The sequence below is a fragment of the Castor canadensis genome, chromosome X, assembly GCF_047511655.1.
Source record: "Castor canadensis chromosome X, mCasCan1.hap1v2, whole genome shotgun sequence".
NCBI classification, from domain to species: domain Eukaryota; kingdom Metazoa; phylum Chordata; class Mammalia; order Rodentia; family Castoridae; genus Castor; species Castor canadensis.
Genome location: NC_133405.1, coordinates 94970348 through 94989989, shown reverse-complemented (window position 1 = coordinate 94989989; position 19642 = coordinate 94970348). Strand labels below are relative to the sequence as shown.

Below are 19642 nucleotides of genomic sequence, written 5' to 3'. Positions count from 1 at the left end.
AATGAAAGACAGGAAAGCATGGGGCCAGCAATGCAGCTCAGTGCTACAGCCCACCTATTACGTATGCTAGACCCTGGATTTGATACCCTGCACTGTAAGAAAACAAAACAAAATGGAAAAAGGGGGACTATTAGAGGGAGGGGGGCTACAGTCAGTGGGAGAACAGAAGACAAAGTAAAGGGAGGTGAATATGATTTAAGTATACATTGTGTATATATGAAAATGTCAAAATGAAACATTATTTTATCAAATTAATTTTAAAATAATTATGTACATAATAAAGAAAGCCATCAGGCTTTGGCTTGGGCTAGTAGTCTCTATTTGAGCCTAAAATTCAGTCAACATGGGCCATGTGGCTCTTCTCTAATAATCATCCTACTGGGTTCCCTCTGAAAAGCTAAAGATACATGACAAGATAAATCATAATTCAGTTTGGTTCTTTTCTTTGGGTAAAGAACTTCCAGGTTAGAAGAACTGAGTTTTTAGGGTAATCTGATAGAGCTGCAGTCACATGAAAACTAAAGAACTCACATCCAAAAGCAATAAATAACACAAATAGACAAGTCAGTTCTGCCCCCCATCTGAGACCTTCCCATTCCCTTTATTTCTTCATTTTTCAGTTTACCCTTCCTCCCCCTCCCCCTCTTCTTGCACCCTCTCTCTCTCTCTTTCTCTCTCTCTCTCTCTCTCTCTTTCTCTTTTTCTCTCACCTTGAATATCCTTTTTAGTCTTGAATATTCTTTCTTTTCTTGAATATTCTTATGGGTGTGTGGTCTAAATGGAGTGTTTTCCTTAGGTCCAGGGCATACTAAACTCACACTGCTCAGAAACCAGCAGGAATCCTTGAGAAAATATGAAAAAGGTCAGACTCTCACCCTCAATTGGAAACATGCCCTTAAAACCCCAGCATTTATTCTTCCCTGGGCTTCAAAGGGAAGGGTAGAGTATATTCTCTTTCTCTTCCATTTTTATAATGAGGGTAGGAGGAGGCAGTAGGTGTGGGATAGTGAGTGTAGGAAGGAAAGGATGACCAAAGGCATGATTCTGGAGCTGGCAATACCTCTCATACTGAGGCCAAGGGAGCTTTGGGATTTTTTGCAGATCTAGCATAAATGAAAGAACTGACTTAAGGCCATGCAGGATAGGGACTTTATTCTCTTTTCTCCTCCCTCTCCAGTCATTCATACAGATAGCAGGACACACAAAAAAATTAGTCTGATGCCTGCCCTATTGCCTGAAATAGACCTGAAGTGGGTTCTCCCTTAAGATCAGCCATTGCAAAAGGGTCAGCTGGAGAGGGAGAAATAGTGTTTACTTAAAAGTAGAAAGGAAAACTTCAGTTATCAAGACTGTAAAATGAGATTCTTAATCTTCAAGAGGGACTTACCTGGAAGTCAAACATCCCTGGATGTTTTACCTAAAGACAGGCACTTAGGGTTGAGATTGGGTGGTGCAAAGAGAAAAAGGAGCCAAGACATTGGTAGCATCCAGAATTACCATATAGGAGCTTAAAGGAAGAAAGTGGGTTGGAAATAAACTAAGGAGATAGGGAAACTAAAAGACTTAAAGTTGTATTTGCATAGAAAGTATACTGTCTTACTTACCTATAATGTAAATTATTGATTAGTTAAAAGTTTTCAAAGACATTTATTTACATTTGACATATATTGACAGAATATCAATTAGCCACTTAAAAGAAGGTTATCACTATTAGTTTATTTTGTGTGACTGGAAGACACTGATGGAAATTATGGGAAAATTAAATATTCCATATCCCAAACCTCCTTTTGGTGTGGGACTGAGTTGAGATGCTGAATTGCAAAGGCAGGCTTTCTAAGGTAGCCAGACAACCATAGGAATAAGAATGAGAATACAGCAACCAAAACACAAGTAGAGATACTGGGAATGGATCATCCAGGAAGTGAGGTCAATGACATATAGGAATAGATATATTTGAACAGATAAGAACACACACACACACACACACACACACACACACACACACATACATACAATGTGAATGCCTTTCCAAATACCCTCCACTTATAAAAAGCACAAATGGAGTAACTATCATGTACATGGTGGTCACTTAGAGGCTTCCCAGTTTTTTGATATCCAAAGAACACTTATGGGCTATTACCTCATGCACACCCAGACCTGAATTTCCATAACTCACCTTTCTGCTTGCAAGTACACTGGAAAAGATAACCATTTGTTAACTGAGAAACTAACCAGCTACAGAAATTAAACTGCAATAAAACAAAACAAAGCTCAAAGGTGGGCCAGGAGTGATGATGTATGCTTATAGTCCCAGTTACTTGAGAGGCACAAACAGGAGTATAATGAGTTTGAGGACAGCCTGGAAAAAGTTAGTGAGAATTTATCTCAAAAACAAAACACATAGCTCAAGTGGGAGAGCAATTGCCTAGCATGCACGAGGCCCAGTAGTGCAAAAACAAAAAAACAAACAAAACAAATGCTTTTAAAGGAAGGGACATAAGCAGAGCCTATTGTAGTAATGAGATTGCTCTTTTAGAGACAGTTTGCTTCAGCTGGTCTCTCCTTGGATGCTTTCTCAGTCCTCTGGTTAGGCTCTCTGGCCACTGGGCAGCTAGGATGGAGGCAATTTCACTCCCCCGGGTGATCCTCCCCTTCTTCACCTTCCAGCAAAAGAAATCAAAGCTCTCTTCTGTCAAAGGACTCCAGCAGGAAGGAAGAGGTTCTGTGGGAAGTAGACCAGTCTCTGACTTCTCCTTCCTTTTTCTTTCACATACAGGCCATCTCTCTTCAAACTACAACAAACACCTCTTGATCCTAGGGTTCAAATGAGAGTAGTCCTTAGAGATTTAAGGCAGGCTAGTTTGGGCTCTGCAAAAGAGGGTTATACACAACCCATTCTCTATCCACATCTTCTCCAAGAATTTCAAATCATCTGAGACTTCCTATGTCTTTCTCTTTCCCTACCAATCTGTGAGCCTGTGAGATTTAATATACAGAGCTAGTGATTGAGATATACATACATACCACAAATAAATATATACACAATCAAAACCAATCTCCTGAACAGCATCACAGGCACAGATCTCATGGACATAAACAGCCTGTATCAAAGGGAAAACAGTCCAGCATAACTATAAACTGCTTAAAAAAAACTTTCACTATGTAGTCAGGAAGAAGAAAGCTACTATTGGAAAAATTTCATCACTCAAGTTTTTCCATTATAATTTACTGATGATAAAATTGACAATAATTGCACTAAAAGCTAACAGAGAACAATAGGTGGCTGTGCAGCCCAAGGATATAAAATTGGGAATTAGGAGAGTTGGACTCTCAGGTGACCCTGATTTAAACACCTACTCTATTTAGGCCTCAGGTTAAAATCGTCACTCTACCTATCTCAACAAATGTTATAATGAGCAGGTGAAAACAAGAGTGTAAAAGCCCTAGAAAAGTATAAATTATACATATTCTAAGAACAGAAAAATAATAAGTATTTATTAGTCATATTTCAGAGTATTTAATGTATATCTGAGTTTCCAAGTCCTTGATAGGGTAGTGGAATTCAGTGGCTCCCTTCTCATAGCACATATTGATAATAATAGCTGATTTATATTGAGCACTAGGTACCAAGTATTGAGCTTAGTACTTTACATGTATTAGCTCCATTGCAACTTACAACAGACCTACTAGGTAGATTAAACTGAGAAAGGCTAAGTAACTCATTTAAGGCCATACAGTTAAAAAGTTGCTATAGACTGAAGATTTATGTCCTCCCACACTCGGCTCACAAGTTGAAATCCTAATTTCCAAGGTATTAGGAGTTAGGACATTGGGAAGTGATTAGGTCACAAGGGCAGAAACCTCATGAATAAAATTAGTACCCTTACAAAAGATGACACAGGGAGGTCCCTTGGCCCTTCTCCTATGTCAGGACATAGAGAAAAGATGGCTTTCTATAAATCAGGAATTGGGCTCTTGCTGGATACTAAATTTTCTGCTACTTTTTTAGCAGACTTCTCAGTCTCCAGAACTGGGAAGAACTGTGAGAAATAAGCTCATGTTGTTTATAAGCCATCTAGTAAAAGGTATTTTGTTATAGCAGCCCTGCAAGACTAATAGAAGTAGAGAAGATAACTCATAAGATTTAAATTTGGGCAGACTGACTTCAGAACCCAGCAACCACACAGTCTAATATGGATTCGATTTAAAAAGTTAAAGATGAATGAATATGAAAAAAAAACACTAGAGGGAGATAGCCAATCTCTAACTTAATCAAGAACTGATTATTCAATGTATTGATCCTGCAGACATCTTGCTTTTAGATAGTTTTACTTTTGAAATATGTTTATCTGAAATTGACATGTTTTAAAGGCAGGTAAAACAAATTGTCTCACTGTAATTAACAGTTGTGATTGAGGAAGTGACTGAAATAAATGGCAAGTTGAGATTAGATGTATTTTAATAAACCAAGTTCTTCCTGTATTCCTTTCCAGATAATAGAACTGGTCAATGTAGAATACAAATTCTGTAAGGGTAGGGGGAGATCATGCTTTTGTAACAGAAATGCAAAAGCTCAGTAAATGTAAAATCCCAGTTCTGTATAAGACCCTAGCACCTGCTGCTCAGCACTCAGCCCCCAGCACAGGTATGTGATACAGTAGTACTCAGGAAGTATATGTTGGATGGATTTTATTTCAAAGAGGAGCATGCTTATATTCAAGAGGTAGGTAAAATATAGGAGAGAGAGAGATAAGCTAAAACAGGAGGATGTCTACTTGTACTGAAATGAGCTAGCATGGTTATATAAACATCTCTGATTCTCACAAGACGTTTTAGAAATTCGAGAATTATAGTTTATCAGAAAGACTACCTTAAACCCAATTATAGGAATGTATTAAAGTATGATATTGCATAAAAGAGAGTTTAAGATAAAAGTTCTAACACATTATGTTTGTGAGCTTTTAAATATATATTTTTTAATTATTCATTTATTCACATGTGCATACATTGTTTGGGTCATTTTTCCCCCCATCCCCCTTCCCCCACTTTCCTCCCCTCCCCTCCCAGTTCCAGACAGGTCCTGTTCTGCCTTTATCACTAATTTTGTTGAAGAAAAGACACAAACATAATAAGAAAGACAAAGCGTTTTTGCTAGTTGAGTTAAGGATAGCTATACAGAGAAATTCCTAGCATTGCTTTCATGTACAAATGTGGTACAACCCATGTTGATTCATGTCTAACTGATCTTTACACTGGTTCCTGATCCCCTTCTCATGTTAACCTCTGTCACTTTAAGGTTTCTGTATTAGCTCCTCTGCAGTGGGGACATCAAATGCTCTCATGTTTTGGGTTTTCAACCTATCCCCATACCTCCTGTATGTGCTCTCCCCTTGTCATGTGATCCAAGTCCAACCACATTGCTGCATTTGCCCTAGATCTAAAGTCCGCATATGAGGGAGAACATATGATTTCTGGTCTTCTGATCCTGGCAGAACATTTCAAATTCTTTCACACTACACACCAATACCCTGCCCAAGTACACTTCTGAGTCCCAATATATTTCCTTCACTCCGGTACATTTGAGAGGAATAATGAGAAAAGTAGGAGGTGGTCTGACACTCCAAAGTATGAAATGATCTTTAACTCTGTGCTACCCTGTGAGCCTTCTTTATTCATCTACATCCTGTCATAACCACAGTCAGATCTTTCAGAGAAATTAAGATTCTATCCAGATGGCTTTTGCCAGCAAGGAATCCCAAGGGAAAATAAAACTTCTCACAATAGTGGATACCCAGAACCTATAGCACAAGCCTAAATTCAGTGCTCAAAATTTCTGGCAAGCTCACGTACAGCATAGTGGTATATTGTTTACATGAAATTTATTAAGAGAATAGATCTCAAATGTTTTTGGCACACACACACACAAATAAATAAAATAACTATGTGAAGTGACTGATATGTTAATTAACTTCATTGTGGGAAACACACACACACACATAGAGAACATCACATTACACGCTGTAAATATATCCAACTTTTATTTCTCAAGTGTACCTCAATTAAGCTGAGGAGGAAAGCCAACATCAAACTGATGCTCACCTCCCCCCACCTGCAGTGCTGGTGACTGAACATAAGGCCTCACCCCCTAGACTCCCAGCTTTCTAGACTCTTTTCAGTAACTTGAAATTTCTGGACCTCTGGCTATAACACTAATTTTTGGCAAAAAGTCAAGCCCAACAGAAAGGAAAAGACCAGAATCGACTCTCAAATGCATAGAGATATGGTAGTTTTTTTTACTAGTGTTTTATCAGTTCATTGAAGCCCATCAGGCTACTTTCTCTCAAATAAATACTATATTGCAACAGAGCCAGTCTTCTCAAAATTACTGGCTGGCTCCACCTTCACACACTCATTCCTGCTAGGTCCAACTTCACATAAGCACTCAGGTGATCAGTCAACATCCCATTGGCCAAAGGGTATATACCTCAGACTGCCATAGCAGCTTCATTACTTGGAGTACCAGCTTTACTTTTAGGACAGATATGGTCTGAACCCCAAGGCAAAGAGCTTGGAAAGCACAAAATAAATAGGTTAGGGAAGAAACGCTGCTCTAAATATAAGCTGACCTACACTTAGATAGGGTGATATGTAATCACGTGTACTCAATAACCATCATGGGTGTTAACTAATAAAAGAGCTCAGAGGGAAAGGAAAGGATAGGTGTTGATTTTTCTTTTTCATTTTAACACTTTTTTTTAGTACTGGTATTTGAACTCAGCCTCATGCTTGCTAGGCAAGCACTCTATGACTTGATCTGTACTCCCAGCCCTTTTTGTTTTAGTTAATTTTCAGATAGGGTCTTGTGTTTTGCCAGGGGCCAGTCTCAGACTGCGAACCTCCTACTTGAGCATCCTATGTAGCTGGTATTATAGACATGTACCAACACATACTCACCTATTCTTGTTGTTGTTGAGACAGGGATCTCACTAACCTTTTGCCAGGCTGGCCTTCAACCATGATCCTCCCAGCCTCTGCCCCCTGACTAGCTAGGATTACAGGCATGAGCCACTCTACCTGGACCTTAAGTTTTTGGTGGGACTGGGATTGGAACTCAGGGCTTCATGCTTGCAAAGCAGACACTCTACCACTTGAACCACACCTCCAGTCCATTTTTCTCTGGTTATTTTGGAGATGGAGCTTTGCAAACTATTTGCCTGGGATGGCCTTGAACCATGATCCTCCTGATCTCCACTTCCCAGGGACCTAGGATTACAGGCGTTAGTCACTAGCACCTGCCGTGGCCCTTAATTTTTAACTTATTAGCATACATTAATTATGCAAAATAATGGGTATAATTATGACATTTTCATACATGCAAATAACATAGTTTGATGAATTTCACCCCATTACCCTGTCTGATTCCCCCCTTCCCTCCCATATCCCTAATCGTCCCCCTTTTACTTTCATGTTCTTTTTTCCCTGAGTTTCACATGAGAAAACATATAATACTTGCTTCATGAGTCTTCCTTATTTCTGTTAACATGATGATCTTGAGTTCCATTTTCCTACAAACAATATAACTTTAGTCTTCCTTTTAAGTGAATAAAACTCCATTATGTACATATACCATGTTTTCTTTTTCCATTCATCTACTAATGACACACAGACTGATTGAACAACTTGTCTTTTGTAAATGATGCTACAATAAACATAGGTATGCAGGTAACTCTAGAGTAAACAGACTTTGATTCTTTTGCATATGTATCCAGAATTGGTATAGTTCTATTTTTAGTTTATTGAGGAAACTCAATAATGATTTCCATAATGGATAGATTACACTCTCACCAACAACGTATAAGGGTTCCTTTTTACCAGAATCCTTGCTAACATGTGTTGTTTATTTTCTTGATAGCCATTTTCACTGGAATAAAATGGAGTTTCAATATAGTTCTGATTTGTATTTTCAATGGCTGAAGGTGTTGAAGGTTTTTCCATGTATTTATTGGACATTTGTACTTCATTGGAAAAGTATTAGCTCATTTCCTCATTTTGATGTTCTTTTGGTGTTTGATTTTTTTGAGGTTTTAAAAAATATATTCTGGATATTAATCCCGTTCAGGTAAATAGATGCTAAAGATTTTCTTCCATTTTGTAGGCAGACTCTTCCCTTTGTGAATTATTTCCTTTGCTATATAGAAGCTTTTTAATTTGATGTAATACACTTCATCAGTTCTTCCTATTATTTCCTGAGCTTATTGGAGTCCTATTCAGTCCTATTCATAGTCCTTTGACTATGCCTAGATTTTTAACTGTTTCCCAAATATGTTCTTCTAGTATTTTCCAAGTTTCAGGTCTTACATTGAGGTCTCTAATTCATTTTGAGTTGATTTTTGTGCAGGGTAAGAGGTAGAAATCTAGTTTGTCTTCCATTTTCTTAGAACCACGTGTTAAAGAGGCTTCTATCTAATGTATGTTTTTTGTACCTTTGTCAAGAATCAGACTGCTGTAGCTGAGTAGGTTAATTTCTAAGTCCTCTATCCTATTTCACTTGTCTAGGTGTCTGCATTTATATCAGTACTTCACAGTTTTTGCTACTATAGCTCTATAATATAATTTGAAATCAGGTATTGTGGTACCTCCAGCTCGGGATTACTTTGAGGCATTTTATACTTCCAAATAAATTTCAGGATTTTTTTTCCTATTTCTGTGAAGAATAACATTGGGGCTATGGTAGATACTGCTTTGAAACTGTAGATAACTTTTGGTAATATAGCCATCTTCACAGTATTAATTCCACTGATCCGTGAAGATGGAAAGTCCTTCCATTTTCTAGTTTCCTCTTCAATTCCTTTCTTTAGTATTTTATAGTTTTTATTATAGAAGTCTTTGCCTCTTTGGTTAGGTATATTCTTAGGTTTTTTACTTTTTGAGGCTATTGTGAATGGAATTGTATTTCTGTTTCTTTCTCAGTCTATTTGCTATTGGTATATCGAAAAGCTACTGATTTTTGCATCTTGATTTTGTAAGGAGATGTGAAATTTTGGCAAAGGCTTTTCTGCATCTACTGAGACGATCATGTGGATTTTATCCTTGATTCTATTCATGTCCTATGTTATGTATATTGATTTTTTATAGGTTGAACCATCTTGCCATCACTAGAATTTAACAAAGTTGATCATAGTACATGATCTTTCTGATTTGTTGTTGAATTCAGTTTATAACATTTTATTAAGAATTTTGAATATATGTTCATCACAAATACTGGCCTTTACTTTGTTGTGCCCTTATTAGGTTTTGATATAGGGAAATATTGGCTTCATAGAATGAGTTTAGAAGTATTCTTTCATCATCTAGTTTACAGAATAATTTGAGGAGCATTTTTGTTAGTTCCTCTTTAAAGATGTGTGGAAGTCAGTAGTGAGTCAGTGTGACCCTGGGCTTTTCTTTGATGAGAGACTTTTTATTACTTTTTCAATCTCACAGCTGATAGAAATCTATTTAGGTTTTTATATCTTCTTGGTTCAATTGTGGTTATTCATATGTCTAGAAAATCTATCCATGTCTTCTAAATTTTCCAGTTTGTTGGAATATAAGTTTTCATAATGACCCACCTTCCACAATCCTCTGAATTTCTGCAGTGTCTGTTGTAATCTCTCCCCTTTCTTCTCTGAATTATAGTATTAATTTGGTTCTTCTCTTTCTTTTGTTTAATTTGACTAAATGTTTGTCAATCTTGCTTACCTTTTCAAAGAACCAACTTGTTTCATTAGTCTTTTCAACTGTTCTTTTAGACTCTATTCCATTAATTTCAGCACTAATCTTTACTATTTCTTTCTTTATACTGGTTTAGGGTTTGGCTTGTTCTTATTTTACTAAGACTTGACACGCATCGTTAGGTTATTTAGTTGAGATTTTTCTGATAATTTTTTAGTTGATAAACATTTTGTTGTTTCCATTTTTCCTTTTTTTATTAGTGTATATTAATTTTATAGAATAATGTATTTATTTTGGCTTATTCATATAAAAAGGCAATTCAAAATAGATCAACAACCTAAGTATAAGACCTAATACTTTGACAGTTCTAGAAGAAAACAGGGGAAACAAACACTTCAAGAAATAGGCATAGGCAATGACTTCCTAATTAGGACTACAATAGTTCAGGAGCTAACGAGAATTGAAAAATGAGAAATCATCAAATTCAGAAGCATTTGCACAGCAAAGGAAACAATTAAGAGAGTGAAGAAACAGCCTAAGGAATGGTACAAAATCTTTGCCAGTTATTGTTCTGACAGGGGATTAATATCTAGGATATATAAAGAACTAAAAAAACTTAATACCCCCCCAAAAAACAAGTATCCAATTGAACAAATTAGCCAATGAACTGAACATATTTTTTCTGACTTTTAAAACATAGGCACTAGTAGCCATAAACTTCTCTCTTGCAACTGCTTTTGCTGTATCCCACAGCTCCTGGAATGTTATTATTTTTGATTCTAGGAATTTTTAATTGCCCCCTGACGTTGTTAATTATCCACTGATAATTCAAAATGAATTGTTCAATATTCATGTGTTTATATAATCTCCACCATTTCTCTTGGTGTTGAGTTCTAGTTTCATTCCATTTTGATCCGGTAAGATGCAACAAATTACATATTTTTATGTATTTGTTGACTTGCTTTACGTCTACAAATAGCATCTACTTTTTTGGCAGTATTGGGGTTTGAACTTGGGGTCTTGTGATTGCTAGGCAGGTGTTCTACCACTTGAACCACACTACCAACTTCAAAAATGTTATCTAGTTAGGAGAAATTTTCATGAGCTGGTGAGAATGAATATTCTGTTACTGTTGGATGGAAAATGCTGTAGATGTCTATCAAGTCCTTTTGATGTATAGTTTAACTTTGATGTTTCCTTGTTAATTTGTTGTTTAGATGACCTATCTTTTGATGAGACTAGGCTTTTAAAATCACCCACTATTATTGTTTTCTGTCTTATCTATCCCTTTACGTCCAGTAGAGTTTATTTTACAAAGTTGGGTGCATCATCCCTCAGTGCATATGTATTTACAATCATATCTTCTTGAGGGACTGTTACCTTTTTCAATGCACTATGACCTTATTTGTTGCTTCACTAATTTTGTCTTGAAGTCTGTTTTGTTGGATTTGAGTTTAGCTGCTTGATGGGTTCTGTTTGGCTGGAATATCACTTCGTGTTCTTTCACTTTTCAGTCTGTGCCAGTGAGGTGAATTTACTGCAGGCATCAAGCAACTGGGTCTTGTTTCATATTCAGTCAGCCACTTTGTGTCTTTTAGTCAGAGAATTAAGAACATTTATAGCCAGGGCTAATATTTAAAGACATGTACTAGTTCCTGCTATTTTCTTGTTTTTAAATATTTGATTCTTTCCTAATTATCATTTGTTTACTCTTCTAGTAAGTATTTCTTTGCTCTTGTGGTTATGTTTATCTTTCTCTTCTGTGTATAGGATTCCTTTCAGTATTTTCTGCATTGTTGGCTTGATGGTTTTGAATTCCTTTGGCTTATGCTTATTTTGAAAGGTCTTTATTTTGCCTTCAATTCTGAGGGATAACCACTGGATATAGTAAACTGGGTTACCAGTTATTTTTCTTTCAGTACTTAAAGTACATCACTTCATGCCCTACCGTCCATTAGAGTTTTTGCTAAGAAGTCTGCTATTGTTCTGAAAGGTTTGCCTTTATAAGTGACTTTGTACTTCTCTCTTGCACCTATCAATACTCTTTCATTGTTCTGTACTCTTGGCAATGTAACATGGGGAGGTTCTCTTCTGGTCATGTCTCTTTGGGGTTCTAGATGCCTCCCATACCTGGATGTTCATATCTTTCCCAAGATTTGGGAAATTTTCTGCTATTATTCCACTGAGTAAGTTTAAATGCCTTTTGTCTCTACCTTAATGCCCTTCCCTGAACCCCAAATTCATAGGTTTGCCCTTTAATACTTCCTCGTAGTTCTTACATGTTTATAATTTACATTTTTCTTTAATAGTGTCTAAATGTTCTAACTCATCAACCTTGTCTTCAAGCCCTGGTATTCTGTCTTCTACTTGATACAATCTATTTGATTTGACTTGCAACTGAAATTTTTAATTTGACTTACTAAGTAAGCTTTTCTTTTCCAAGATTTATATTTCTGTTTTTTAGAATCTCTATTTCATTGTTATTTTATATCCTACATTCAATCTGCTTCTGATTCATATCCTCTTTGTTTATCATTTTATAATCATTGTTTTGAATTCTTTGTTCCACATTTCATCCACTTTGATATCACTGGAATCAGATACTGTGAAACTGTTAACTTTTGGAGGAGTTATGTTGCTTTCATTTTTCCATATATCTTATGTTTCTGTGTTTAGGTTTATTCATCTGGCACAGAGTTGTTAGCTAGAAGTTTTTCTTTAAGTTGGAGTATTCACCAACTTTTGGGTAGTAATAAGTCATGGCTGGATTGAGGTACAGTTTCTCACAAGTGGGCTAGGGTGTAACTCAACTCCCAGCTCCATCAGAAAGAAGATACTAAACTGTAGTAATAACCACAACATGTAAATAACCCAAATATGGAAATATATTAACAACCAATTAAGAATAATTACCACTCCAAGACCAAAAACCACAGAAGAGAGGACAATTTCAATATGGAATATACTAAAAAGATACTAGTTAATAAAGACAGGAAAAACACTAAAATGTTTAAAACAAAAGGAAAAATAGAAAAAAATTAAAGAAAGAAGAAATGATCCAATTAAAGATTAAAAATGAAAAAATTGGGCCTTTGGAGGCTTTTTGAGTCATTTGGGTTCTTTTGAACTAATGTGGGGTTTTATGTTTTGTCTGACAAGGAAAATTTGGATTCCTTGTAGTTTGGAAGCTCTTCTGAGCCATTTGGGGTTCATCTAAACTAATGTGGGCTTCTGTCACTTGTCTGATAGGGAAGTTTGGATTTTGTAACTTGGTGTTGGTAACTAGCAGGAAAGGAATATAAAGTGCACAGAGAAACTAGGGTGTCTGATATCTCTGTTGTGATCTGCATAAGAATGAAAAGTGCTAAGTCTGTCTTGCTACCCCCTAGGGAGAATTCTAGTTGAGTAGTCTATAATTATAAACCTATAATTTGAAATTTTATTTCAAAAATAAAAGCTAAATTAATATATTAAGGACTTCTGTGTAGCTGTGATACTAAATTTTGCTGGCTCCTTTGTATGTTAAATGTATTTTTGTTCTCCAAATGTATTTTCTTCTAAAATGCACCACTTAGGAGAACCAAGTTGGTGTTCTCCAAATTGAAATTGTTAGTGGTGCTAGCCTTTTTCAGGCTTGTGTTCATGACTACCATCTTTAAACAAAGATAATTAGACATGCCCAAACACTGCACTCCAAGCACTGCCATCAAACAATTAAAAGGATTGGGCATTAGTCACTTACAGAGTACAGCTATAAACAAGTACATTGCACCTTATTTAAATTTGTTCATTGATTTCCAAAAGACAAAACTGAATGGGGATTTAAATATAAAAGTAATCTATTATTGGCACAGTGGCTCAAGTGGTAGAGCACCTACCTAGCAAGTGTGAGGCCCTAAGTTCAAACTCCAGTGCCATCAAAAAAGTAATCTGTTAGTGATACATATAAATATATATATCATATATATGCTTGATACATACATATTCATTCTTTACACTGAAAGTTCATACTTTACACTGAAAATTTAAATATTCTTTTGAGAATAAGAAGAGCTTGATAATTTGGATATGATGCTATAAACATAATTATTATCCTAAAATGTTATATGCAATGGAAATAACTGTCTTGCCAATTGGTAATTTTTTTTACAAAATCCTAAGAAAGAAAAGGGAAAAAGAGAAAATTAAAAGGGAAAATATGAGAAAGAAGAAAATCAAGAGAGGAAAATTATCCAATTAGAGACTTAAAAAGGATGAGGAGGAAAGAAGATAAAAAATTAAATGTTAAAAGGAGAAGAAATGAGAGGGAATGATAAAAGAAAAAAACATATGTAAATCTTCTAGCTAAGTGGGTATGACCAAAACATTCTTATTTTAAAAACAGACAGGAAAACAAAATAAATCAAAATACATGCAGGTTTCCTTTCTGCCAAGGGGATCAACTATGCAAGCAGAAATGCAAGTTCTCAACCTAGGCTGAAGAGTTTTTTTGTGGCCTCTTTGGCTATGTGGCCTTTGGAGAGAGCACAGGTTGTGTAGTATTCACTTTTTTCTTCTTTCCTTTGTGTTGGTCACCTAGCAACAAGAGGGTGGTTTGTGAACAGAGCCAGTTGCAATAGGATGCCCTGCTAGCAGGAGTGGCTTGGTGGAACACAAGACCTCCATCAACTGGGATTCACTCTGGTATCTTCTCTACATTCTCCTATGGATGCACTGATGCTGGCCCCTATGCCACATGTCAGGGTCTCTAGTGCCTTATGTGATGTCTGTTGTGGGTGTAGAGGAATGCTATGGGGTTGCAGCCATGCACATTGAAGGGGAGGCAGTGGTGAATTCCATGCAAATCCATCTGCTATGACTCTGGTGTTTTAAAAGTTATTTCCTACATGCAATCTCTTGCAACTGCCCATTCTGTTCCCCACTCCCACTGGCTAGTTTCCCAAATTGATGGTCCAAAATAGCAAGCTATCTTGTTCCCCTTTGTGTCTCACTCCAGCTTTCTACTTCTTGGAGCTCTCAGTGCTTTTGATTCAAAGTCTTTTCCCCCCAAGCCAGATTGGTGCTCTAGACCAACACTAGTTGGTTCAGCTTATGGGTTTTGCTGCAGATCTATGGAAAAAGGAAAATATAAGGATCTTGACTCCCAAAACTGCATACTCAGTCAAGATCTTAAGATGGTTTTCTGATACTGCACCACAATTATGTTGAGAAGAGAGAATTTCCACTATTCTGCTATTCTATGCAAATTCTAAGTGCCTGGTCAGTTTAGGCTGCAGTTCTGCACAGTGGTGAGGTTTGTGCTAGTCATGCTTTCTGAGTTTCTTCCACTTTCTCCTTTTGCCTCTATCTCCACCCTCTACTGCATTGCCACTGAATACTGGATGGTGGGGCATCTCACCCTTTGGTCTACTCTCCAAAGACTCTGCATTTTGTTCACGTCTCTGTTCACAACTAAACTTCAGTGCCTTTCCACCATCACTCACCTTGAAGGGTAGCTGCTCTCCAGTTATTTTGATTCTATTCTCCAGAGAAGATGGCAATCACTGGGTGCTTCTAATCTGTAATCTGGGGAGCTCTCCTGTTTTCAATTTCTTGAGAAGTCTCCATAGTTTTTTCAATAATGGCTGTACTAATTTACATTCCCACCAACAGTGTGAAAGTTTTCCCTTTTTCTCTATATCCTCACCAACCTTGTTATCTTTAGCCTTTTTGATAATAGCTGTTCTTCCTGGGTTAAGGTGCTATTTTATTGCAGTTCTTTTCTTTTCTTTTTTCTTTCTTTCCTTTTTTTGGATGGGAGAATATACTGGGGTTTAAACTCAGGGCTTTGCACTTGCTAAGTAGGTGATTTACCGCTTGAGCCACACCTCCAGCCCTTTTTGCTCTGGTTAATTTTGGGAGTCTCTCTTTTTTTCTCAGGCTGGCCTGGACTGTGACCCTCCTATTTTTGTTTCCTTTAGTAGGTGGGATGTTAAGCATGTACATGCAGCTTTTTCTCTTGAGAAGGGGGTCTCATGAACTTTTTCCCCAGGGGCTGGTACTCCTGATCTCAGTCTCCCAAGTAGCTGGAATTACAGGAGTATACCACTGCACCCAGCTATCAGTTGAGATGGGGTCTTGTGAACTTTTTGCCAGGGCTGGCCTCAAACCACAATCCTCTTGATTTCCACCTCCTGATTAGCTAGGATTATAGACATGAGCCATTGGCTTCTGGCTGATTGTACTTTTGATTTGCATTTTCCTGATGATTAGTGTTGTTGAGAATTTTTCATGCATGTAATGATCATTTAGATGTCTTCCTTTGAGAAATGTTTATTTGGAACTGGTTCCCATTTTTAAATTGGATTATTTATGTTTTGCTGATTTTTTAAAATACTTTATATATTCTGGATATCACCCCCTCGTATACACTGCAAATATTTTCTCCTCTCTGTAGGTTATATCTGCACCTGCTGATTATTTCCTCTGCTGTGCAGAAGTTTTTTTACTTTGATGTAATCACACATGTCTACTTTTACTGTAATTTCCTGTGATTTGGGGGTCTTGGCCAGTAAAACCTTGCATAGTCCAATGTTCTGGAGCATTTTCATTATACGTTCTTCTAGTAGTTATTTTATAGTTTTGGGCCTTACATTTCAGTATCCCATCCATTTTCTGTTGATTTTTGTAATAGCTGACAGATAGGGGTCTAATTTCATTCTTTTGTCTGTGGATATACAATTTTCACAGCACCACTGCTCTGTGTGTCTGTGATTATGACAGTACCATACATAGATCTGTAGTATATCTTGAAATCAGATGAAGCCTCCACCTTTGTTCTCTTTGCTCAAGATTGTTTTGGCTACTTAGGCTCTTTCAAACTTCCATATGAATTTTATGATTTTTTTCTAGCTCTATTTAGAATCTCATTGGTAATTTGATAGGAGTTGCATCAAGTCTATGAATCACTTTGGGTAAAAAGGACATTTTAGCAATATTGAATTTTCCATGTATGAATGTGGTGTATCTTTCCATTTTTTATGCTTCTCTTAAATGTTTTTCATTAATGATTATAGGTTTTACGTTAAAGATCTTTCATCTCTGGTTAAATTCATTCCTAGGTTTCCAAATTTTTATAGCTACTGAAAATTGTATTGATTTCTGAATTTCTATTTCAGATAATTCACAATACATGTATAGCAATGTTACTGATTTTTGTATGTTGATTTTATATCCTGTAACTTTGCCCAATTCATTTATTTGTTTTACTAATTTTGTTGGTAGAATCTTTGCTGTTGTCTATATATAAGATCATCTACAGTCAATGACAGTTTGACCTCCCCTATTCTAATTTTAATGTCCTTTATGCCTTTCTTTTCTCTGATTGCTCTGGCTAGGACTGCCAGTACTATGTTGAATAAATGAAATATTACCTAATGACATGTCTAGGCACCTTGTGGCATATATTAAATAAATGTATCACTATTAAATAAAAATTCATCTACGTACAATCTGAAACCATACAATGTACCACTAGTGATATACATGTCAGTATTTGGGAATCCTTGGGACACACTAACTTGGTTTTGCTTGATTAAATTGTTCAGAAATTATTCACTGTGTCTACTCTGTGCTAGGCACTATTATAAGTAGTACTAGAGATACAACAGACAGAAATAATTCCCCTTATAGAATTGTCTAGTGCATGAGAAGATAAAATATAACTAATTTTTCACATATTAATAAATGCTATAAGATATACACATATACGGATACTCGCACAACAGGGTTGTAGGTTAAAAGTTAATGAAAAGGGAGATATCTTAGTTGTGATGGCTATGCAAAACTGGAATGAGTACATTTCAAGAAGAAATAGGCGATAAGTATGCTATGGAGTGGAAATGAAGGGGATATATATGATAAACAGCTAAAAATGCCCAGGTGGCTGGAGCATAGTAAATAAAGGAACATGTGAGGAGGAGGTAAAGTTGGACAGATAGATTAGGTCAGATCATGTTAGATTTGCAACCCTAGTCCAAGGTCTTAATTTCACTCTAATTGCAATTGAAGTATTGTAAAGTATTAAGCAGAGGGAGGACTTAAATTGATTTGCATTTTTAAAGATCACTTTGCTCCACAGAGAATGGAATGTTGGGGAACCAGAAAGATCAATTAGAATTCTGTTATAGATGAGAGATAAGAGTAACCTAGAGTAGCCAGGTAGCAGTAGAGACAGAAGTGGTTAGAAGCACAATATGTATGGGAGATACAATTGTCACTATTTAATGATTGATTGAATGTGAGGCAGGGAGGAGGGAAGGGGAAAAGGAGAATCAAATATGACTCTATAGTTTTTAGGATGTGCAACTGACAACATGATAGTGTTATGAATTGAGATAGGGAAAACTAGGGAAAGGGAAGACTTTGGAAATAAATCAATGCTTCTACTTTTGACATGTCAAATTTGAGATCTAATTAACATGTCTGAAGCTATCAAATGACTATGTATACAAATTTGATGTTCAGGGAAGAGGTGTAGGATAGATAAATAGAATTAAAAGTTATTTTTTGTAAGATGCTATTACAAAGCCAGGAACCTAGATTAAAATGACTGACCATGGGACAGAATTGTAAATAAAGAAGGACATGCTTGGGTCTTATGATCTTTTAATATAGTGAGAAAAATTAATTACACTAATAATAAAAATAAAAGAATGTAGACCATGAAATTCTTGCTACACAATTCCAGGTCCTTTGGAAGAACTAATATACAACAATGGGGAATAGCATTAAGCTCCAATTTTTAGGTCTTGCTCTGCTATTAACTTACTAGGTGACCTTGCACAAGTGCTTGAAACGTTTTGAAACCTCAGTGTCCTCATTTGTTAAATTGTTTGCAGTTGTATGATCTCTAAAAACTCTTGCAACTTTTTTTTTCTGTACTGGGGTTTGAACTCAAGGCCTATACCTTGAGCCACTCCACTCTTTATTGTGAAGGGTATTTTCAAGATTGGGTCTCACAAACTAATTGCCCAGGCTGGTTTCAAGCCACAATCCTCTTGATCTGTGCCTCTTGAATAGCTAGAATTACAGGTATGAGCCACAGACATCTGGCCTCTTGAAACATTTATTTGGAGAACTGAATGATCTAACAGGGAAGACAATATGCTTCAGCTGTTGACTATCTATGTCAAGAGGAATGAAAAGTGGAACGACTGCCTTCATACTTCACATGGCACAAGCATAATTTTTTATCTAGTATATCTGGGCCCAAACAAAAAATTTCCCTAGACTTCAATTTGCCTATCTACTATGTGAACGGGATCTGGGACTAAGAAAAAGTATGGTCTATGGTTCCAGAAATAACTTCTTTACCCAGGACGCCTCAGGTAAAAGTGAGAGTTATGTGGAATAGTAAGAATAATCATTAAAATTTTATATAAACCAAAGGCAGTGTAATATAAAGAGTACTGAATTTGGCTTTAGGAACCTTGGATTTTAGTTTTATTTTTTATTCAGTGGAATGGCTTGTTTTGTGTGTAATCTTTTCTTATACTTCATCTCCTCTCATCTGTTAAATGAAGAGGATGTGCAGCTCACTGCTTCTTGGTAAACATTAAAAATTTTGAATGGTTATGGATTTTTTTGAATGTGTACTAGTATGCATGGCAGAGAATTCTGTTTTTCCATTTTTGGTAATACATTTTCCTTTTAAAATTATTTCATTTTAAGTGGGAAAATTTTTAAATTATTAAGTAAAAAGCACTCAAAGTCATAATGGGGAAGAGTAGACAGTCTGTAAAGTATCTTTCTGAGACTAAACAAGACTTGATTTTTCTTACTCTGGAGCTAGAAGGAGAAATCTGAAAAGGGGACATCTGCTGAGAATTTTTGTTACATTAACATTTCTTTAACATGTTGGTAGAAATAATTAAAGGATTTTTTATTT

At 36.2% G+C, this 19642-nt stretch overlaps 1 protein-coding gene across 9 annotated transcripts in view; it reads right to left on the bottom strand.

Moving 5' to 3' along the window:
- The window catches only part of Klf8 (KLF transcription factor 8), a 211816-nt gene that overhangs the window by 98301 nt on the left and 93873 nt on the right, over positions 1 to 19642 (bottom strand). For 4 of the 9 annotated variants that reach the window (XM_074064270.1, XM_074064276.1, XM_074064273.1 and 1 more), the window contains exon 3: positions 711 to 2814. The exons of the other annotated variants lie outside the window; for them this stretch is intronic. The gene's annotated coding sequence lies outside the window, so the exon portion shown is untranslated. The remainder of the gene's footprint in view (positions 1 to 710; positions 2815 to 19642) is intronic. 9 annotated transcript variants of the gene reach the window in all.